This window comes from Eurosta solidaginis, unplaced genomic scaffold (assembly GCF_040869045.1).
Source record: "Eurosta solidaginis isolate ZX-2024a unplaced genomic scaffold, ASM4086904v1 ctg00001137.1, whole genome shotgun sequence".
Classification (NCBI taxonomy): Eukaryota; Metazoa; Arthropoda; class Insecta; order Diptera; family Tephritidae; genus Eurosta; species Eurosta solidaginis.
In genome coordinates, this window is record NW_027136957.1 from 127217 (window position 1) to 151764 (window position 24548).

General features: G+C 40.8%; 1 long non-coding RNA gene across 1 annotated transcript; it reads right to left on the reverse strand.

Moving 5' to 3' along the window:
- Nucleotides 1–23669: 23669 nt before the first annotated feature.
- LOC137235857 (uncharacterized) lies at nt 23670–24214 on the reverse strand. The gene is made up of 2 exons (XR_010948067.1): nt 24070–24214; nt 23670–23972 (listed from the first exon to the last, which is right to left on the reverse strand). It is a non-coding gene; the product is annotated as an uncharacterized lncRNA (long non-coding RNA).
- Between the last annotated feature and the right edge of the window lie 334 nt (nt 24215–24548).

Consider the following 24548-nt stretch of genomic DNA (forward strand, 5'->3'; position numbering starts at 1 on the left):
CTATTGCTTGTACACCGAATTCTTGGGTGTTTTTTTTTTCAGGCTTTATGCACCATGCAGCCAATTTTTATTAGGTGTAATTATTTGTGCTTGTATTCAGTGTTATTTAAATATAAAACTTCCTTTAAACAACTTGAAATTGTTAATCCTTATGGAAATTGCAAATTAACAGCAAAAGTTTAGTTAAAAATATGTTTTCAGATCTGCTCAGAAATGTCAAACCGATTGTTGCCATATGCAAATTTTGCCTTAGTCAGTGTTCAGAGTTTTCGATTCACAAGTACTCACCTCGTATTGAACCATACCATAATGAACCATTCCATCTCCATGATGGAATTATAGAAGGTAGCGGATGTAAGCAGTTTCTCGCTATAACGCCGCCATCTTGAACGCCTTTAGAAATAAGAATGTTGTTGCTTTACAAAACTCCTATTTTATTCAATGGAAAAAGTGTACTAAAACAACACACATCAAATTTTGTTTAAAAAATAGCAACGGCATCACTTTTTTCTCCAGATTTGTTTTGCTATGACTTTTCTATTATAAAATTCAGAAAAAGATTTTATTTATTTGCAGAACTAAAGAAATGTGTATGTTTCGTCTTTGAATTAAGGTCAGTTGTATTGCGGATATTAAGAAACAGATTTCTAATTGATATTTATTCATTAACAAATGCCGTCAGAAATGAAATCTAAAAATAGGACTAAGTAAAATAAAATTCCCCTACAGGGGGTCAGTTCAAATTCAATGAAGTGGTGAAGTGAAAACATTTTCTTCCACTTCACTTGATATGCGATTCAGTTTGAAAAAAATAGTGATATTTACCGTCAATTTTTTTTCATTTAATGAATATTTTTTCACCGTTGAATTTGCCCGTGAAAAATCTATATATATATATAAAAGAAAGTGGTGTTAGTTACACTATAGCTCAAGAATGGATGAACCGATTTGGCTGAAAATTCGTGCGAGAGGTAGCTTAGAACCAGGAGACGCACATAGGATACTTTTTATCCCGTCTGAATGGTTTTCAGGATTCGTCCGGGATCCCGTCGTGGTTATTTTGGGAATTTTCGGGAATATATCCCGATCCCGTCGAGGTTATTTCGAGACATTCTCGGTATGCTTCAGGCATCATTTCTTGATAGTTTTCGGGATCCATCTGGGATCACGGCGTGGCTTTTTCTGGATAATTTCGATCATTTGGGGATCCTATCATGTTATCAGCTCATTTAGTTATTTTTTTACTCTATTACAAAAATGACGACTGCTTCGACTGTTTAATTCGAATGTTAAACCAGTACTGTTTTATGCTTGCGAGACGTGGAAAAGCTCAACTTCAATTCAGAAACGTCTACAAGTTTTTATTAATAATTTTATTAATAAATGTCTGCGCCGAATCCTGAAAATTCGATGGCTGGAAATAATTTCAAATGACGACTTATGGTCTAGAACAAATCAACCTAAGGCTACCACAGAAATAACCAAGCGTAAATGGTCGTGGATTGGTCACACTCTCAGAAGACCTCCAGTAAATATAGCCAGACAAGCATTGCGATGGAATCCACAAGGAAGCCGACGACCTGGTGCACCTGCGAAAACTTGGCGCAGAACTGTGGATAAAGTTCTCGAAGACGCAGGATATACGTGGAATGACATCACAAGAACTGCACCTAACAGAATAAGATTTAAGTCGGTGGTCGAGGCCCTATGCTCCAATAGGAGTTGAGGAGAATGATGATGATGATGATGACAAAAATGAAATATATTAGACAGGCAATTTTTTTAAAATAAATAACTTGATAAGCAGGTTAACGTGGGTGGTGTATTCATTTTCTCCTTGCGGACGAGCCCGCGGGTAAAGGCTAGTATATCTAATAGCTAATATATATATAGTAGTGATAAAGGGTGATGTATACCACTTGAGGTAAACACACTTCTTAGCAGAGACCATTCCTACGAATAAGAATAGATTCAAGAATACAGATAAAGGTAGAAAAAGCAAACGTCTCAAAATTTAATAAAGCAATCTTCATTTCATAATTTTTATTATAAAATTGCTCAATAATCAAGCTACGTACACCTTCTGTATTTTATGATTATTTAGAAAGTATCAATTTAAGTACTATTCCAAAAAGGGCCAATCTTTTATTCCCCTTTCTCATGTACTCCCAAAATACAACCGGGAGCTCACTGGAGCTAAGGGGGTTCGATATGACAGCTGTCAAATCTTCCGCCAACTTGTTGCCATCATCCGGTGGCAAAATCCTGAGCCAGATAAATGATTTTGCATGTAAATGCAACAACAACCCTGCAACAATTGTTGGATTACGTGTTCCATTTTCTTCATGTATTTGTATTTGTATTTATTAGGCAATTCATCCCAGCAAAAATTATTTTACAGTGCTAGTTGGTAAAAGGCATAAAATAGGAACAATTTAAACTTAAACTTAAAGCTAATGACTATGACTAAGAAAAGGTACAATAAATAATATATTTAATAAATAGTAAATAAATAAAATAAACGAATGATAGAGTACATTTGTTAGAAGAAATCGGTATTTTAATTGTCTAGGTTATTATAGAAACTTGTTAATTCTTTATTGAAGAGCAGAGCATTGCTTATAAGCCTAAGTCTAGAAGGGAGCGAGTTCCAAAGACGTATGGAAGTAATGAAGAACTGGCGATCAGATATTAGCATTCGATGTCTGAAGTGGGTAAGGAGAACAGACCTAGACGACTGGAGAAAATTTAGCCTCCGATACAAATAGTCAGGTTCCTTCATATATATTAATTTATGTAGCGTAGTGAGCGTTTTAAGTTTAATAAGGTTATCGAAAGAAATGTTTAGCAACCTGTAAGCATGATGATAGACGTGGTCAAGTCTTTTCAACCCATAGACGTATCTAGCAATGTTGTTATAAACAACATTAAGTTTCCTATTACATACATAGTCACAATTAGAGTAAACCTCACAACCATAAAGCAGCGTAGGTATTAAGTACGCTTTTGATATTAGTAGACGAATATGTAACGGAGTAAAATATTGTGTAAGCCAGAGTGTGCGAAGCATCCTATACACTTTTCCCACTGTGCGGAAGATGTGATCTTTCCATGTCAAGGTTTTGTTAAAAACTACACCTAGATTTTTTGCCGTGTCAACGTATTCTATAATAGTCTTGTCTAAAATTAAATTTTCCATTCCACTTTTATCTAGTGACCTTCTATGAATGACTATACATTTCGACTTCTTAGGGTTAAGACATAAGCCGTTCATAGAAGCCCACGTACCAATTTTACATAAATCATAATTTAAGTTCTTAATACATGAACTGGTTCGATCACTAGGACAGCACATATACAATTGTACGTCGTCAGCATAAATGTGAATATTACAATACTTGAGAACACCAGGCAAATCGTTTATATAAAAAAATAACAGGGGACCAAGGATTGAGCCTTGTGGGACTCCTCTTAAAACACTGACGAAGTCAGACTTTCTGCTACCAACATTTACTGCCTGAGTTCGGTCGGCCAAATACGATCTGATGAGGGCTGTTGCACAGTTGGAGAAATTAAATAGGTTGTCCAGCTTCTTGCAGAGAACGGTGTGGTCGACCGAGTCAAACGCTTTTGAATGGTCGAGAAGAGTCAGGAAAGCAGTAAAATTTTTGTCAACTTGTTCGCGAATATCCTCTATCACCGATAGGAGCGCCGTTTTACAGCTACGATTTGACCTGAATCCAGACTGGGAATCTGTGAGAAGGTTATAATCCTGCATATAAGTATTTATCTGGCAGTGCAAAATTCGTTCGACGACCTTGGAAAGGAAAGGCAGAATAGCTATAGGTCTATACTCCTTGTTTTGCTTGGGGATTAGGATTACCTTAGCAACTTTCCAACATTTGGGAAATACACAGGACGTCAGCACAGAGTTAACCAAGTAGGTTAAGTGAGGAAGGATTTTAGGAAGAATTATTTTTAAAAATTTCGGACATATACCATCGAACCCCATAGCATTAGACTTTACTGAAAGAATGGCTTGAACAACATCACAATCATCGACACTAGCAAACTCAAGAGGACCACAATCAACATTAGCGCGAATTGTCAGCACATATATTGTCAGTTGAGATTGGCAGATTTACAAAATTTATATTTATCTCGTTAATGTCTACATCAGGGAGGACAGAAATATCACATTTGGATTTTCCGATACCAATATGTTTAATCGACTTCCAGGTTTCCTTCGAACTCAAAGCAGCACTAAACTTGTTATTATAAAATTTCTGCTTTGCTGACCTAATGGCTTTGTTTGCAGCGATCCTAGCTGCTTTGAAGCAGTTGTGAGCCTCCAGGGTTTTGTATTGTTTCCATCGTGAGTAAGCAAGGTTACGCTGGTGAATAAAGTGTTTTAGATTGGCACTAAACCAAGGGGTATTATTGTGTGCAGCAGCCTTGAGTTTCACTGGCACATGGTTGTCGAAAAGCCTAATAATATGGTTCTGTAGGAATGATGCCTGATCATCGACCGATGTCAGCGTACGAATCAAGCTCCATTCGACCGACTCCACCGCTGCATTAAGGGAACTGTAATCTATGCTTCTAAAATCACGATACGTAAAGGAACATTGGATGTGTGACGTTTGAAAGTTGTAACTAAGAAATATCAGATCGTGTTTTGAAAAGCAAGATGCCGAAAATTTATGGTAGTGGAGCAATTTCAGGGGATCATTCACAAAAAATAAATCCAGCAAAGAAGAATTTGAGTCAGTAAAGTGTGTAGGTGAAGTTAAATTGGTGGGAAAAAGTCCAAGAGACTCTATACTTAGCTTTAGAGTTGAGTCGACAAGAAGGTTGAAGTTGAAATCCCCAGCAATGATTATATTATCATAGCTTATAAGTAGAGGCTCGAGAAATTCAATAGAGCCAGAGAAGTCAACTCCACGATTAGGTCTGTATGCACAGCCGATAAGAAGCCTTTCATTGTTTACAGAGAACACGTCTACGAACACATATTCGACAGAATCACTTGGACTAGCACTGCAGCAAAGTTTACAGGATAAACTACTTTTGGCATATATAGCAACACCACCACCATGACCACGTCTATCAGCCCTGAAAAGTTGATATCCATTTAATTGCACCAAATCATTTTTGTGACATGAAGAAAACCGGGTTTCGGAAATACATATAACATCTATATCAGAACCCTCAGATATGAATCTCAATTCATCCAGCTTTTTATATAGGCTTTGCGCATTGTGATGGATAACTTTGAGCCCATTAGTACGTTTACTGAATACGCGCAACAGTGTATGTAAGCAGTCTTTGGAACTAGACAACCTATGTTGGAGTACTCTAACAATACTCCTTTGCAATACGTTTGCGGACCACCATCAGCCGATCATTGCTCGTTTTTTAACGACCGTGATAACGGCACGATGACGATCGAACAGAGTTGCCAAAAGTAAAATATTGCATACAAATAACTGATAATAAAATTTTACTATGGCAGCTCTGATAAAATGCAACAGCATATTATAGTATAGAGAAATATTAGTTTCTGTATTCACGCAAATGCTAAATAACATAAGAATGTTCGTAGTAAAAAATATAAAAGTTGAATTCCCCCACTTCATTTACTTTCATTTTAAATTAAATTCACTCCGATAATCCTTTCCGACACAATTCCTCTATAGTACTTTGGCATATGATCCTCTGTGGGTGGTCCATGGAGTACTACAGTAAAAGTACTTTGGAAAGTACTCTCACGTATGTACTCTATGGAATACTCACAAACAAAGCGAGAGTGGGATCACCTACTCCTCTCCTAGGACATCGCAATGTTAATTGGAGCACATTTTTTGTATGAATACAGATTAGTTTTGGAATACTCCTATACTCCCAAAGGAGTATTCCTTACATTATTTATGGAGTACTAGCGTTTTTGAAGGGAAGGATTTGAGCCAGATAAATCCAGATAGAAGTCTGGTTCAATTTGTGAGCCAGATAATTTGTTAATTACTTCTTTTTAGTTTGGCAACACTGCCTTTAATAAACCTACTTTTTCAAAAATAGATGTCGCTGCTTAGCCTTTCGCCGCATGAGTTAAATGGAAAACAGCGGTGACATCTGCCTATCACATTTCACGTGTGCGAAAATTTCACGACATCTGCTTCTCAAGTCTCTTAATGATCCAGAGCATTCCCGTGAGGATTGAGCATGAGCCGGAGCTGTAAAACTCACTGGAAGACGGCATCTGTCATTACATTATGAGCCTCCTACGATTTACACCCAGATTGACGGAGTTTTGTGTGTGTTAGTGCAGTCGGGTGGCTTCTTGACACACGTATTTGTTGTCGGCTACGCGTTGATGAAAATCAAAAATTTTTGATTTTTTCACTTGACGCTTGCTTATTTGATAGTCGCGGGGTATGATTGACAAAACAGCAGTGTTGTATTTAGTTTGTGTCGACTTTCAACATAGATTAGATTGATACGAATCTTTTGTTTACGCTCTCATATTTTCGCTCTCACGAGGGATTTATCTTCTAGTTGTTGCTGGCAACAATCACAGATAAATCCCTCGCGCCAGCTGAAGCGGGTGCCAGAACAAAAAATGTGCCAGCCAAAACAAAAAACGTGCCAAAAATTTTGGTAAACTTTGGTTTGACCTACGACTGTAGAATAGCGTTCAAAAATTATGGGAAAAAGGATAAAAAAACTTGTTTTAGTGTAAGTATTATTAGTTCGAAGGCGGAGGGTAAATATTATTTCCCATTCAAAAGTTATCACTAAAAACAGGGTTTGTAAATATGAACTCCCGATGCAACCATTCCATTTTGATCACAGAACCTGGAACGCCAGACATGTAGGATAAGCCCTATCCATTAAATAATGTTAACTGTTATATCATAGGTCCGATTTACTGAAATTTTATTATAATATATGGTTTTCACTGCGAGTTAAATGCGTTATAATATTTGACTAATTAATTTAATCGAAATGTTAGTTTTACTTAGATTTGTTTATATTTGCCTCTAACTAGTCGTATTATTGTAAAATAACTTCAAGGAAATAAATATTTTACGACTATCATTTTATTAAATGATTGAAACTATAATCGCCGAAATGATTGTCAAAAATCCCCATTTTCAGATCTATTCATTTTTGATTGGAGTGGCATCATTGATAAATGTTATAAAAAATGTGCATTTTGACAGCGCTCTCTCGAAACAAAGAGTTGCAAATCCATTACATTCAAAATGAACAAGTGCGCAGAAGAACAGCAATTCATATTCAAATTTATTGAATATTATCAATGTTTACCAGCTTTATGGAATGTAAAGCTTTTATTATTATTTAATAAAATTTTTATACATTTTTTTATTATTTAATAAAACTGCTGTAGTTGTAAGTAAAAAAAAGTCAACATCCGATGATGACATATTCATGTCCGAACGCTACGGTTTCTCAATACATATGTTGATTGATGGCTTTTTATTTGATAATCGCGGGGCAAGCGTCAAATAGCCGACACGCACACATACAAAAATTCAGTCAATCTGGTTGTAAATCGCAGGAGGCTTTATATACCATACAAGATCATACAACCATACACCACTTTGTGAACGCCGAGCTGTGGTAAGTTCTGAATTCTATATGCAATTAGTGAGGGAACGATATTTCACTATATTGTGATTGCATCGCCGTGAACCGTGAATGAAAAATCGATAATAGCGATAGCAGTTGCTATCCAAAAATATCAGTGATTGGCGATTTTCCTTCAGCATGAAATTCTAATACTAATAGTGATAGCGGCGATGCAATCACCGATAGTGAAATATCGTTCATCACTAATTACTTACTTACTCTATTGGCGCTTAACCGTATAAACGGTTATGGCCGTGCAACAAGGCGCGCCGGTCGCTCTTTCGCTCCGTCAACCGGCGCCAATTGGTCACACAAAGGGAGTTTAAATCGTGTTCCACCTGCTCCTTCCAACGGAGTATGGGGCCGCCCTCTACCTCTGCTTACATAGGCGCGTTCCGATTGAAACACTTTCTTGGCCGGAGCATCATCTTTCATTCGCATAATATGGCCTAGCCAGCGCAGCCGCTGCGTTTTAATTCGCTGGACTATGTTGATGTCTGCGTATAGCTCGTACAGCTCATCATTAAATCTTCTTCGGTACTCGCCATAGCCAACGCGTAGATGTCCATAAATCTTTCGAAGAACTTTTCTCTCGAACACTCCCAAAGCCGCTTCATCTGCTGTTGTCATGGTCCATGCTTCTGCCCCATATAGCAGGACGGGTACGAAAATTGACTTGTAGAGTATGATTTTCGTTCGCCGAGAGAGGCCTTTACTTTTCAATTGCCTACCTAGTCCAAAGTAGCATTTATTGGCAAGATTGATTCTTCGCTGGATTTCAGTGCTGATGTTGTTGCTAGTGTTGATGCTGGTTCCGAAATAAACGAAGTCTTTTACTGTTTCGAAATTATGGCTGCCATGTGGCTGCCTAATTGCTATGCAAATATATCAGTGACTGGCGATTTTCCCATTGTAAAGGTCTACAAGTACGATATGTAGCAGTACGCACATACACAGCCAGGGTCACCTAATAAAATGCTTGTTCTTGTTCGATTTTTTGTGGATGCTATTTGGCACCGTTGTACTTTTTAGTCCAAAAAAGTTTAGTAGCTGCTAACGCAAACTGCGTAAAATTTTTATTGTTACATTACAAAGAAATATCCTTATTTACTTTCAAATGAGCACTTAATTACATCTCTCTTTAAAATCCATATGTTTTGAACAATTTTAATTAACAAATTGTGATATTTTATTACAGGGGACGATTGCTAAAACACGGCCAAAACCGTCGGGGGAGGTATTAGTTGAGGCGTTTTTGGCTCGCTTCCAATAATTCGAATACTTTTTCTCTTTGGACTATTGATAACAGGACAAAACGCGTCTCTTCATTTCTCTTTCCATATTTTTGGACGAGTTATTGCAGTCGACCTCGGTTTCAAAATGTTTTTCGTGTTAGTATTTTTAATGCTGGAATAACGACGCGTCCTCAGATACCCCAATTCAAGACTTTTGTAAAATTTTCTGCAGAACCCATATAGGCGCACTACATTTTCATACTAAATTCGGTCAAAAAAATGTACCATCACAGCAACCCAAATCTGATATTCTGCTCCTTTTTTTGTTTCCCTGCATCACTTTCTACGACAGCAAACCCAAGTAATTTTGATACTTCGTTCAGTGTCAAACGTATGTTCCACTGAGTTCCACGCTAGTTTGACACTGACCGAAGTGTCAAACTGCAGTGTGTTAGAAAGAGAAAGGAATTGTCTCCTTCTCATACATATCATACTTGTAAACCTGTACTATGGATTTTCCTTAAGTCTATTCTTTTGAAAGACAATCATCTCTGGAAGGATTTCGCCAATAGGAATATTTTTTCATGAAGCGATATTTATTCACTCGGTTGTGTTTACTTTTAGCTAGTTTGCTCTTTCAGGCGACGTTATTTTGATTTGATATTTTTATAAACGTTTTGACCTGGTTGGCTGCGAAAATTTGGTGGTATTAATTTATTAAAAATCCGTTTTAATACCGAGTGAAAGATGAGACTAAATTATAGTAAAAAAAGAAGTGAAATGTGGTAATTTTATGAGCCCATAAATGAAACGCGTGCAAAGCCCGGTGATAATTTTAAAAGCCCCCGTTCATATAAATATTTCATGAAGTGTATAAAAGAGATTAAATGGCTGTATTTTTTTGTTTTTAATTAAAAATGACGCCAAATAGATCTGGGTCTTTAAACTTGGTCTAAGATTGGTTGCCTGTGCAACTCCTAAGTTAATACTTCTAGGCAGTAGCCGTTAGCAGTTTTAAAAAATTTGTGTTTTTGATGAAAAAATAAAAGAGTTATAGAAATATATATCACTCTTCTTATTGTAAACAGATGTAGCTCAAAATTTAAGTTTTTTGGGAGAATGCAATTCAAGTTTTGTTATATTATATGGTTGAATTCTCCGGCTTATTTCTAGGGCACTGAAGTGGGTGGCTAATTTTCTGTTAAAAAATATTTTAATAACAGTTTGAAGAATTTGCTATATTTTTGTTCTTATTTTCTGTGAACTCAAAAGAAAAGCTGATTTGAAACATAAATGGGCGATTCATATCACTTCAATTTAATAAAGGCGAGCAAAAAACAAACCTTTCCTCCATTCTCCCTGTCAGCAGTTGTTATTTGACAGGTAGGTATGGCAATGGAGGAATAGCAAGATTTTTCCTTGTATGAATTCACAACGGAAATGAACAAAACTGGTTGCGGTGTGTAAATTTGAAATAAAACTCAGACTGAGACCGTTGGTTTTGCCTTTTTGAGATTTCAAAACTCACCACAGCTCCACCATGTGAAAATCGAAGTGTATTACGCCTAACATACTCCTATTAGTCAGTAGAAGGTCCCCCAGCGGGTTAGGGGGTCAGAATATACCCGCGGTAGGTATGCCTGTCGTAAGAGGCGACTAAAATACCAAATAGATTCATGGGGTTGATTAGCGCAAGCCTTGCAGATTGCCAGCGAAATATATAGCTTCTTCAAACCCTATTGTCAACCTCACCTATCCGTGGCGAATCCTGTTTCATTAAGAGCCGAGGCTCTGGCGACCCCGAGTTCCTCATGGATGTAGCTGGTGGGAGGGCGGGATGGCCTAGAAGGTCGCATGTGGTCATAACAAATTGTTCCCGAGATGGTCGGGCTTGGTAACGGAACCGGATCTGCATCCCGCAAACGACCATCAACATCGATAACACTCGCAAAAGCCTTCGGGGAGTGCCCTTATCTCTACAACAACAACAGGCAGTGGAAGGTTGACCAAATCGGTGATTACATATTTTGATTCCACATAAATATTTTCCGTTTATTGAGAAATTTTAGAGATGGACTGGAAACAGTGGTGATAAGCGCAATTCACAGCTTCGGCAACTCAATTGTCAACCTCACTTACGCAAAGTGAATCCTATTTCAAATGTGAACATATAACATATAACCATGCGAAGCTCTGGCAACATCTAGTTCCTCATGGAGTTAGGGGATGTGAGTGGTGTGCTCTTCCAAGTTCAATGTGGTCATATTAAATCGTGTAAAAGTCTAGAAAAGGGGTGGACTGTTAAAAAAGCGTCCAAAATATCGTTCCTCAGATATCTCGATCCATGCGCCACCTAGCGGATTTTTTTTTTTTATAAAGTATTGCATTGTCACCGGGTACTGACTTACGGCCCAAGTTTCATGTCTCTAACTCATCGGGAAGTTACTCGAAAATCGATCGCAAGATCCCCCCATTTTTAAAGGATTTGCAGCTATCTTGACTAGCGCGCCACATAGCGGAACTTTGTTTTCTATAAGTTGTATTGCCACCAGGCCTCTAACTAACTGCCAAGTTTCAAGTCTCTAGGTCACCGGGAAGTTACTTAAAAATCGATCGCAAGATTCCCTGCGTTTTTTCAGGGATTTTCGTTTATCTCGATTCGTCTGCCACCTGGCGGCATTTTGTTTTCCACGAATTGTAGTGCCATCGACTCGCAAACTATGTGCTAAGCTTCAAGTCACTGGATCACCGACAAGTTAGTTGAAAGATCGCGAAATTTCCATTTTAAAATTCATTTTCTGTATATCTAGATCCGTGCGCCACCTAGCGGATTTTTTTTCACTTGCTTTGCGATGTCCCCCAGATCTGAACTATGTTCTAAGTATCAAGTGTCTAGCTCAACGGGAAGTTACCGAAAAAGACTTTTCCGTGGATCAAAAATTCCTATGGAAATGAGGGGGCAAACATGAAAGGGACTTAATATAAAGGTAGTAAAAAACGTATTTTTGTTATTAAAAAATATAAAATGAACTATAAAAACAGTGTTATTTACATAACTCTGTTTACCTTTATAAAATATTTTATTTAGCTTGACGAATTTTGTAATTAAAATTTAAGTAACTTTCCGATAAGCTACAAGCTTGAAACTTGGAATATAGTTCAGAACCCGATGACAATGTAATTCATTGTGAATTCATACAAGTGCAAAATCTTTCTATTCCTCCATTGCCATACCTACCTGTCAAATAATATCTGACAGGGAGAATGGCTGTGGCGAACGGCAAGAGAATGGAAGATAGGTTTGTTTTTTGCTTGCGGTTATTAAATAGAACCTCCATGAATTGCCCATTTGTGTCTCAAATCAGCTTTTCTTTTCCTGAAAATCAGACTACATATTTATATTCATTTCTAAAATCTAGTTAAGAGATAAAAATGAGCAGCCAATTAAGCAAACATTTTCAAATATGTAAATAACTAGCCTTTATATGGGCTATTCACGTTAGCCTGCTTATCAAGTTATCTGTTTAAAATTTTGTTTCTGGGTAATACATTTTATATTTGTAATTGAGTAAAAAAAGAACTAAATGAGCTGATAACCTGATAGGATAAAACCATCCAGAAATGCCCCCGAAGGGTCTACAAAAGTTCCTGGAATAGACCCAAAAAAACCCGAAATGACAACGACACGATTCTAGACTTATCCAGAGAACCATACAGAAATGATACCTGAAGGGTACCAAAATGATCCCGAAAAAGTTCCGAAATGACCCTGACGGGCTCCCGGACGGATCTCGAAAACCATCCAGAAAATATCCAGGAAGGGTTCCTAAATTATCCCGACATAGTCCAGAAAAAGTTCCGAAATGACCCCGAGGGGATACACGACGTATCGCGAAAACCATAAAGAAATGATTCCGGAAAAGGTCCCAAAATGATCCCGAAATAGTCCGGAAATCTATCTCGAAAACGTAACAAAAAAAAAATTGAAATTACTCCTACGGCATCCCGGACGGATCCATAAATGACCTCGGAAGAGTCCCCAAACGATCCCAAAATGGTCCCGAAATTACCCTGATGGATCCGGCAAACCATCAAGAATTGATGCCGGAACGGTCCCCAAATGATCCCGAATACTGAAAAAGTCATAAAATTACCCCTAAAGGGTCTCCAAATGATCCCGAAAAAGGCCCGAAATTACCCTGATGGGTCCCTGTACGGATCCTGAAAAGCATCCAGAAATGATGCCGGTAGGTACCCCAAATGATCCCGAAATGATCCCGACGGGATCCCGGACGGATCCCGAAAACCAACCCTAAATGATCCCGGTTCGTACCCCAAATGATCCCGAAATAGTCCGGAAATCTATCTCGAAAAAGTAACAAAAAAATCTCGAAATTACTCCTACGGCATCCCGGACGGATCCAGAAATGACCTCGGAAGGGTCCCCAAACGATCCCAAAATTATCCCGAAATTACCCTGATGGATCCGGCAAACCATCAAGAATTGATGCCGGAACGGTCCCCAAATGATCCCGAATACTGAAAAAGTCATGATATTACCCCTAAAGGGTCTCCAAATGATCCCGAAAAAGTCCCGAAATTACCCTGATGGGTTCCTGTACGGATCCTGAAAACCATCCAGAAATGATGCCGGTAGGTACCCCAAATGATCCCGAAATGACCCCGTCGGGATCCCGAACGGATCTCTAAAACTATCCAGAAATGAGGCCGGAAAGGTCCCCAAATGATCCCCTAATAGTCCTGAAATGACGCTGACGGATTCCTGGACGGATCCCGAAAACCATTTAGAAATGATGCCGAAAGGGTCCGCAAATTATCCCGTATTAGTAGCGAAAAAGTCCTGAAATGACTCCGACGGGATCCCTGACGGATACCCAAAACCATCTAGAAATGATGTCGGAAGGTACCCCAAATGATCTCAAAAAAGTCCTGAAATGACCCCGATGAGATCCCGAACGGATCCCGAAAACCTTCCAGAAATGATGCCGGAAGGGACCCCAAATGATCCCGAAATGACCCCGATGGGATCCCGGACGGATCCCGAAAACCAACCAGAAATGATGCCGGTAGGTACCCCAAATGATCCCGAATTACCCCGTCGGGATCAGGGACGGATCCCGAGAAAGTCCTGAAATCACTCGGACGGGATCCCGGACGATTACCGAAAACCATCCAAAAATGATGCCGGTGGGTACCCCAAATTGATTCCGAAATAGTCCCGAAATGACCCTGAAGGGATCCCCGAGGGATCCCGGAAACTATCCGGAAATGATGCCCGAAAGTTTTGTAAATGATCCCCAGATAGTCCCGAAATGACCCTGACGAGATCCCAGACGGATACCGAAAACCATCCAGAAATGATGGCGAAAGGCCAATTGATCCCGTATAAGTCGCGAAGTAGTCCGGAAATGACCCCGATGGGATCCCGCACAGATCCAGAAATGATCCCGGAGGGGTCCCATAACTATCCAGAAAAAGTAACAAAAAGATCTCGAAATGACTCCTACGGCGTCCCGGACAGAACCAGAAATGACCTCGGAAGGGTCCCCAAATGATCACAAAATGGTCGCGAAATTGCCCTGATGGAACCGGCATCCATCAAGAATTGATGCCGGAAAGGTCCTCAAAAGATCACCTAATAGTCTCGAAATGACGCCGACGGGATCCCGTAAACCATCCAGAAATGATGCCGGAAGATACCCCTAATGATCCCGAAATACAACCATCCAGGAATGATCACGGAAGGTACCAAAAATGACCCCGAAAAAGTCCCGTAGTGATCCCGGAAACCGTAAAGAATTTATCTCTCAAAGGTACGCAATTTATCCCGAAAATACCCCGACGGGATGCCGGACGGATCCTGAAACCCATCCAGAAATGATGCCGGAGGGGTCCCCAAATGATCGCGAAATAGTTCCGAAATTATCCCGGAATAGTCCCGAAAATGTCCCAAAATAACCCCGATGGGATCCCGAAAACTATACGGAAATTATCCCGGAAGGATAAGGCAGCAGGCGCATTGGAGCGAATGAAGAGTTACATAGAAACATACAGGTAAAGCTAATAAAAGCGTGCTAATAAAAACAATTGGAGGGCGGATGGAGGGCGAAGAAGGAGGACCACTGATCGATTTTCCAAAATTGTTTAGATCTCCATTTGTATGTCACCAGAGGGGGTGATAAGGGGGAGAGGGGGCGGAGGGTGTCACTGCTCACTGTGTAAGCCCTCGACTTACTTGACCCATTGAGTCTGTAATATTGGTGAAGGCCCATATACGTAAAGTTATAATGTATAGGTTAGGTTAGGTTGCAAGGGATGAGCTGAACACTATGGTAACAGCTCACTACTTCCCTGCAAAAATCGTTGGTCCACTGGAGTACCTACCATTCTACTCCACTGTAATGCAGCGATGGACCAACTCATGTTTCTACACGAACATGTTGTAAGCCGATTATTGCTCGTTTCTAACGACTGTAATCACTACACGATGTTTATTGGACTGTGGGTACTCCATGGAGTACTCTGATGTAATGCGGAGCTGGATTATATGGTCCGGTCCTAGGACATTGCAATGTTAATTGGACCATATGTTTTGTATGAATTGTGGTTAATTTTGGAGCACTCGCTTGGTCCATAGCGAGTACTCCATACATACATGCATGGAGTACTCGCGATTTTTGCAGGGTTAGGCCACCAATGCCCATTGTAACACCCTATACGGTCTCAAAGGAGGACCCCTATCCTGCCTAAAGCGGGTCAAACCATCATGTGGAAATTATAAATTTTGCCAGAGCCTTTACTTCATAGCAAGTAACCTCAGCGAGGTCATGTAGAAAAGGTTTACCAAGGATAGCCATCCTACGCCTACTAAGCGCTGGACAGTGACAGAGAAGGTGCTGGACGCTCTCTTCCTCTTCTGTATATCTGCAGCTGCGACAATAGTCGAAGGTCGTTACCCCCATTCTAGCACCATGCGTGCCTATTAGGCAATGCCCTGTTAGAACCCTTATCAGGGACGATAGAGCTGATTTGTTTAAAATCAGAAGCGCCTCTGTGCGCCCCTTGTCATATTAGGTCCAGGTTTGCCTCGATGTCTCACACGATGATATGGCTGACCATAGTCCATTTGCGATTCTTATAGTGCTTGTGTTCACACGAAGCCTGAAAGTGGCCATGGGTATGCCTGCCGACTCATTTCCCGGAAGGATATCGTCGGTGGTGCCTCTTCTGGCCAGCTCGTCTGCTCTGCAATTGCCTTCGATATCCCTGTGCCCAGGTACCCATATAAGGCTGATACTGAAGTGCTGAGCCATCTCGTTAAGAGATTTGCGGCATTCAGTGACCGACTTTGCGTTGTCGACGAATGAGTCCAGGGCCTTTAAGGCGGCCTGGCTGTCTGAGAAAATAACCACCCGTTTACCATCCTTAGGCATAGACCCTAGATGGTTCACAGCCTTGTGTATCGCCAGCATTTCCGCTTGGTAAACACTACAGTAATCTGGTAGGCGAAAAGAGACCTCTAGACCCAGATCCGGCGAAAAGAGGCCTGCTCCCACCTTCCCGTCAAGCTTAGAACCATCCGTGAATATGTTGATGGCACCCGGTACCGTATGTTGTCTGGTATTCCAGTCCTGTCGCGATGGTATATATATACAATAATTTTTAACGAACGTTTTTTGGCGTGCAGTAGTCAGTGCGCACCGGTATTGGGACTGGGGCGCTCGTGCCCAGGATTGTTGCGTGTCCACTAGATCCATTTGACCAGAGACCTGTTTTCCTTATGCGTAGAGCGTCGATGACCGCTATTTCCTTCGCCACCAGGTCAAGAGGTGGATGGTATAGCATTGTGTTGAGTGCTTCAGATGGAGTGGAGCCGAGAGCCCCGGTGATGCAGAGCTCCGAACTCCGTTGCACCTTTTGAAGCGTCTTAAGATAGGTAGTTTTAGCTAGTGCAGGCCACCAGACCAAGGCACCATAAAGAAGAATCGGGCGCACAATGGCTGTATAAATCCAGTATGTTACCTTGGGGGAGAATCCCCAGGAGGTGCCAATTTCCCTCTTGCAGGTAAACAGCGCTGCTGCTGCCTTCTTGCATCGCTCCACTATATGGTCACTCCATAATAGCTTCCTATCCAGAATTACTCCCAAATACTTGACTCGATGGCTAAACGCTAAAAACGTACCCCCAATTCTTGGCGGTGTTAGATTTGGTACGTTATACCTCCACGTGAATAGGACAAGCTCGGTTTTATCCGGGTTGACTTCCAAGCCTGTGGCTGTGGCCCAGTGCGAACTTTTGGATAGTGCCCCTTCCATTAGGTTGCAAAGTTTGCGGAAATTTTCCCCGCATGGTGACGCAGATTTTATCTGCATACGCGATCACTTGGTGACCTTCTGATTCCATGAGGCGGAGTAGTTGGTTGACGGTAACCACCCAAAGTAGCGGAGAGAGAACACCTCCTGCGGAGTGCCTCTTCTGACCGGTCTGCGGGTCACGCATCCACCTACCTCAGTTTTAATCTGCCTACGCGTAAGCAGATTGTATATAAACTCCACCAGGCACGCGTCCACCTCCAGATCGGTCAGCGCCGAGGTGATGACCTCCGGGAGAACGTTTTTGAAGGCACCCGCTATATCTAGAAATGCCACCAATGTGTATTCCTTGAGGTCTAGTGACCTTTCGATAGCGGATACCAGTGAGTGCAAGGCCGTGTCAGTTGATCTGCCCTTAGTATAGGCATGCTGTGCTTGCGAAAGAAGCGACGGCTCAATCCTCCTGATGTGGTCCTCTAGAAGTCTTTCGAGCGCTTTAAGCAGAAAAGAAGATAAGCTTATAGGCCTATAATCATTTGGTTTAGAGTGGGAGGGTTTCCCTGCCTTGGGGATAAAGAACACGTTGACTTCCCTCCACGATACTGGTACGTAATTGAGCCTAAGACAACCTATAAGCATCCCTTTAATCCAGGGCCTTATAAGTTCGGCAGTATACTGGAGCTGAGCCGGAAAAATTTCATCCGGCCCCGGCAATTTATAGGGCTTGAAGGTCTGTAAAGCCCAATCTATCCTTTTATCATTTGTGATTTCGCTTATCAGCTGATCATTAGATGACCCTCCGCTGACAATAATTGAAGACATGCCCGTACTTGCTGGGAAGTCCGTATCCATTAGCAAGTTTATGGTTTCAGCGCTGGAGTCCGTCCAGTGCCCATCCGGCTTTTGGACGTAACTTAGCTGAGTTGGAGATTTCGATAGCACCTTCCTTAACCGGGAGGCCGCGGATGTGGATTCAATCCTGCCGCAGAAATCCCTCCAGGAGGATCGCTTTCCATTCCGGATTGCTTTTTTATATATATTTATTTTCGGTTTATAAGCAGCCCATGAGGATTGATGTCCATCATGCATTGCTTTATTGAAGGCCGCCCTACATGACTTCCTAAGTTTATCAAGATCAGACGACCACCATGGTAGTTTGTGAGTTTCCAAAACCTTTTTAGCCGGGCAAGCCCTATCTAAAGCATTCCTGCAATTTTGACTGAAATTATTTACAAACACGTCCAGCTCCTCCTCGCTTTCTGGGACTCGTACCTCCTCAGATAGCTTTTTACCTATAATCTTCTTAGTTCTTCTAATATTTTGTATGTACTTAGGACTTGCGTCCTCCTGCGATATAGAAAAACTTATATATCTATAGTCAGAAAAGGATTGCTCCTTTAGAACTCTCCATGAAACGATCAGGTCACTGAAAGAGTCTGTGACCAGTGTTATGTCAAGGACCTCTTCGCGGTTCCTCGTAATAAAAGTGGGATCATTTCCCCTATTACATATACTCAGATTAGTGCCTAACAGATAGTTGAATAGAGACTCACCCCGGTCATTTGTATCTCTGCTGCCCCACTGGGCGTGATGAGCATTGGCGTCGCCTCGGAGTAGGATGAAGTCGTTTCGTGGATTATCCGGTGGTAATGAGCCTTGTTGATCGTGCGCTAGGTAGAAGGAGGCAAGTTTAAAGCTCCTCCCTAGCACCTCGACGCTGACCGCTGTCAAATCCCCATCGCTATAATTGGGTAGAAGAAAAATATTAAGAGTAGACTTAGCCAATATACATGTGCGAGGCTTACCCTTTTCCTGAGCGCTATAAAGCTTATACGTTGGTGTCCGCAGGCCACAGATCCTATTGCTAGCGATCCACGGCTCCGGAACTAGTGTAAAATGTGCAAAAATTATTTAAAAGTACTTGTTCGAAGGGTCGTGGGAACCCCACCCCCCTTTCCATGTTCGAAAAAAATTTCGCTAGTAGACTATTGTCTGTGTCCCAAATTTCATCAAAATCCGTGTAGCCGTTCTGGTGTTATTCAGTCACTAAGACGAAAAAATACAATAATTAAATTATAACTGTTCCTAGGGAACGGAGACCTCCCCCCTTTTTAAAAAAATATAGCTAGTAGATCCTTCTAGACTATTGGCTATATGCGTGCTAAATTTCATCCAAATCGGTCCAGCCGTTCTTGCGTGATTGAGTCACAAAGACAAACGTCTGGAGAAACATCCAGAGATCCAAACTTTCCCACTTATAATATATATATACTAGCCTTTACCCGCGGCCCCGTCCGCAAGGAGAAAATGAAATATGTGGGCTATTCACGTTAGCCTGCTTACCAAGTTATTTGTTTAAAATTTGTTTTTTGTCTAATGCATTTTATATTTGTAATTGAGTAAAAAAAAGAACTAAATGAGCTGACAACCTGATAGGATCCCCAAATGATCCCACAATTATCGAGAAAAAGCTACAAAATGACCCCGACGCTATCGCGGATGGATCCCGAAAACCATCCAGAAATGCCCCGGAAGGGTCTACAAAAGTTCCCGGAATAGTCCCCAAAAAACCCGAAATGACGACACGATTCTAGACTTATCCAGAGAACCACACAGAAATGATCCCTGAAGGGTACCTAAATGATCCCGAAGAAGTTCCGAAATTACCCTGCCGGGCTCCCTCCCGGACGGATCTCAAAAACCATCCAGGAAGGGTCCCTAAATTATTTCGACATAGTATAGAAAGTTCCGAAATGACCCCGAGGGGATCCACGACGGATCGCGAGAACCATACAGAAATGATTCCTGAAGGGCCCGAAATAGTCCAAAAATGACCACGATGAAATCCCGCACTAACGTACGAGTCTTTGTGCGACCCCAAGCTCCTCATGGAACTTAGGGGTGGGGAGGGAGTGATGGCCAGAAGGTTTAATGTGGCCATATAAATCGTTCCCGAGATGGTCGGGCCAGCACCTTAATGGTGCTGTGTTACCGGAGCGTACCGGATCTGTATCCGGCAAAGGGCCATCACATCACCCCCAAAGCCTTCGGCGAGTAACCTTATCGCTACAACAACAACAACACCAATACCAACACCAACAACAACAACAACAATAACAACAACGGATCCAGAAATGATCTCGGGAGGGTCCACAAATGATCCCAAAATGGTCCCGAAATGACTGATGGATCCGGCAAACTATCAGGAAATAATGCCGGTAGGGTTCCCAAATTATCCCGAAATAATACAGAAAAAGTAACGAAATTACCCCTAAAGGGTCCCCAAATGATCCCGAAATAGTCCCGAAATTACCCTGATGGGTTCCCGTACGGATCCCGAAATCCATCCATAAATGATGCCGGAAGGGTCTCCAAATGATCCCGTATTAGTCCTGAAAAATTCCCGAAATGACCCCGACGGGATCCCGGACGGATCCCGAAAACCATCCATAAATGATCCCGAAATAATCCCGAAGAATTCCCGATATGACCCTGACGGGATCTCCAACGGATCCCTAAATGACCCTGACGGGATCCCGAACAGATCCCGAAATCCATTCAGAAATGATCTTGGAAGGGTCCCAAAATGATCCCGAAATAGTCTCGGAAAAGTCCAGAAATTACCCTGACGGGATCCTGGACGAATCCTGAAAATTATCCTTAAATGATCCCGAAAAAGTACCGAAATGACTGACGGGATCCCGTACGGATTCCGAAAACCATCCAGAAATGATGCCGAAAGCATCCCCAAATAATCCCGTATTCGTAACGAAAAAGTAGCGAAATGATCCCGACCGGATTCCTGACCGATCCCGAAAACCATCCAGAAATTATGCCGGAAAATACCCCACATGATCCCGAAAAAGTCCAGAAATGACCCCGACGGGATCCCCGACGGATACCGAAAACCATCCAGAAATGATGCCGGTAGTTACCCCAAATGATCCCGAAATAGTCCCGAAGTGACCCCGTCGGGATCTCGGACGGATCCCGAAAACTGTCCAGAAATGATGCCGGAGAGGTCTTCAAATGAGCCCCTCCCGAAATGACTCTGACAGGATCCCGGACGGATCCCGAAAACCATCCAGAAATGATGCCGAAATGGTTCCAAAATGATCCCGTATTAGTCGAGATAAAGTCGCGAAATGACCCCGATGGGATCCCGGACGGATCCCGACAACCATCTAGAAATGATGCCGGATGTACCCCAAATGATCCCGAAATGACCCCGACGGGATCCCGGACGGATCCCGAAAACCATCCAGAAATGATGCAGGAAGGGACCCAAAATGACATTGAAAAAGTCCCGTAATGATTCCGAAAACCATGAAGAATTTATCTCCAAGCTACGCAAATGATCCCGAAAATACCCCGACGGGATGCCGGACGGATCCCGAAACCCATCCAGAAATGATGCCGGAAGGGTACAAAAATTATCCCGTCCCGAAATGATCCCGGAATAGTCCCGAAAATGTTCCAAAATAACCACGACGGGATCCCGGACGGATCCCGAAAACTGTACAGAAATGATCCCGGAAGGGTCCCAAATTGATCCCGAAATAATCCCGAAAGTCCCGAAATGACCCCGGCGGGATCCCGAAAAGCATCTACAAATGATCCCGGAAGGTTCTCGATATGACCTAACGGGAGTACGAATAAGGTGAAGCTAATTATAAAACCATGTTAATAAGGCAGCAGGTCCGTTGGAGCGAATAAAAAGTTACAAAGAAACATGCAGGTAAAGCTAACAAAAGCGTGCTAATAAAAATAATTGATGGATGGCGCATGGTGGGAGGAGACGGAGTGCACCACCGATCGTTTTTCCAAAATTGTTTAGATCTCGATCTGTGTGAGTCAGCTACCAAAAATTATTGATTTAGGAGAACATTTATATTGATTTGTAACTATTTATACATTTTACACCAGAGTGGTGAGAAGGGGGAGAGGGGGCGGAGGGTGTCACTGCTCAGTTTGTAAGCCCTCGACTTATTTGATCCATTGAGTCTGTAATATTGGTGAAGGCCCGTATACGTAAAGTTGTAATGTATAAAAATTATTTAAAAGTAATTGTTCGAAGGGGTCGTGGGACCCCAACCCCCTTCCATGTCCGAAAAAATTTCGCTAGTAGACTATTGTCTGTGTCCCAAATTTCATTAAAATATGTGTAGCCGTTCTGACGTGATTCAGTTACAGACGAAAAAATACAATTAAATTATAACTGTTCCTAGGGGCGGGGACCTCCTTTTTTCAAAAAATATAGCTAGTAGATCCTACAAATGTCTGGACAAACATCCAAACATCCAAACTTTGCTATTTATAATATATATTAGATATTAGATTAGATTAGATATTAGATTAGATTAGATGTAATAAGCCAATCGTCTACAAAAATTTTTGAAAAACACTATTGAGCAAATAATTTAAGTAATCGAACAGCGATGGAACAGTTGATGGAGGCTGTTTACTATTGTGAACGTTTTTATCAAACATTCGCCACTTGTATGAATTCATAATGCAACTAAGGTATCCTCATTCACAGTTTTGAAAAAAAGGTTATTTCAAAAATTATTTTTTTTCGTCTCCTGTAAAATTCGTAAAAAGTGATTTAGCACATTTTCACACTAACGTTATGAGTTTTTCTTCACAAACGAAATTTTTCTTGAGCTGTTTTTTTGTATGCAATTTTTCATTGCTTGCGATATGGACATCGCGCTTAAGATGGGAGTTGCGTTGGGAAGTGGGAAGTGGGAGTGGGAATGAGAAATGGAGTGGAATTGGAAATGGGAGTAGACAAGGAATAGAAGGGGTGGACAAGAATGAGAAAAAAAATGCAAAAAAATTGGATATAGGCTGAAGATTTTCGAGCAAGAGAATGTATGCCGGGTACGCTGGTATATAATAAAATCTGAAACACCCTTCGGAAAAAATTGTTAAAAATCAGTGCGACTTGTACTTTATTAGATCAAAATTGATTCGGCTACAAAAATCTATACTCTTAAAAATTCATACAATTCTAAATAGTAGGTTCGAAATTTTTCCCCAGATGACACCAACCATCGTTTCAATTGGAATTTGGAACCAAGCCTTATCTCTTTGGCCCAACCTAGTGAAAATATAAAGTTTTCTAGGACTCCAGGATATTTATGACAATTGTGAGTGATCGCACTTATTTGATGGGGCGAAGCACTGCTACAAAAAAAACATGACTGCTTCATTATTGCGACAGGAAAAAAGCTGGACATAAAAATGCATTTATCAATCATTTAGGCTAAAAAACAAGCTCTCGTAAAATAAGTACATATATTTTTACTCAGTTACAATAATAGCATACTAAAAAAAAAGTTACAAAGAATTTTCATATAAAAGGCGTTTAGCAAAAATTTATACAAATCATCTCTTTTTTTCTAACTATTAATACTAAATTAGAAAAAGCTACACTGACTACGCTTTTTCTTTATTTTTCTCAATTTTCTTGCTCTACGCTTGCACTGAGATCTTGGTCTGCGCTTTCTTAACTTTTTACGTTGACCACATTTATGCTTTTTCATTTTTTTGGTGCGTCTCTTGCTTTTTCTCTTGCCAAAGCATCCTGATGATTTCTTTCTTAAACTTCTTTTGGTTGAGGAGCAGCTACTAGATCTCGAACGCCTTTTTTTGCTTGGACAAATTGATACTTTTTTTATTTTTATGGCCGCATGCTTCGACTGGCATAGAGCAACAACATTTACGTATTTTGGGCGCATAAAATGCCTGAAATTGAAAAAAAGGAAAAAATGCAATATTTTCTTGTTTAAATTAAAAAATTTTAAAGCAGCATTTTAATAACCAAAAACAGGGCAGGGCGAACCTCTTCTATGTAACGGAGTTTTTTTTCTTTCGGTAATGCATTCCATTCTTTAGCACCTCTTCGTACTACCTCAACAACGCTCAGACCACAATTGTGCTTACGAAATTCGCGTAAGAAATTTAAATAAGGATTTCGCATTAATGGCCCAGGACGACGATGGCATTTGCCGCCTCTCTTTTTAGCTCTAACATTGCATGTGCTTTTCGCAACAGCAAAAAATAAGCACTCTGTCGGCTCGCCTTCCATTTACATAAATTTTCAAGACTCAAAAATAAATATTTAAATTCTACGGAAAATTTTATGAATTGAAAATTTAGACTTTCACACTAAAATATGTTTTAACTAAGAAAATCAATGAATACTAATATTTTTTATGTTTTAGTTTTCGTTTCTTATTATAGTAGGTTGATTTCAGAGTAGTATCTACCTGCCGGTGTTGCCATGTTTATAAGAGGGGAGTGCTTAATCACCGTGGTATA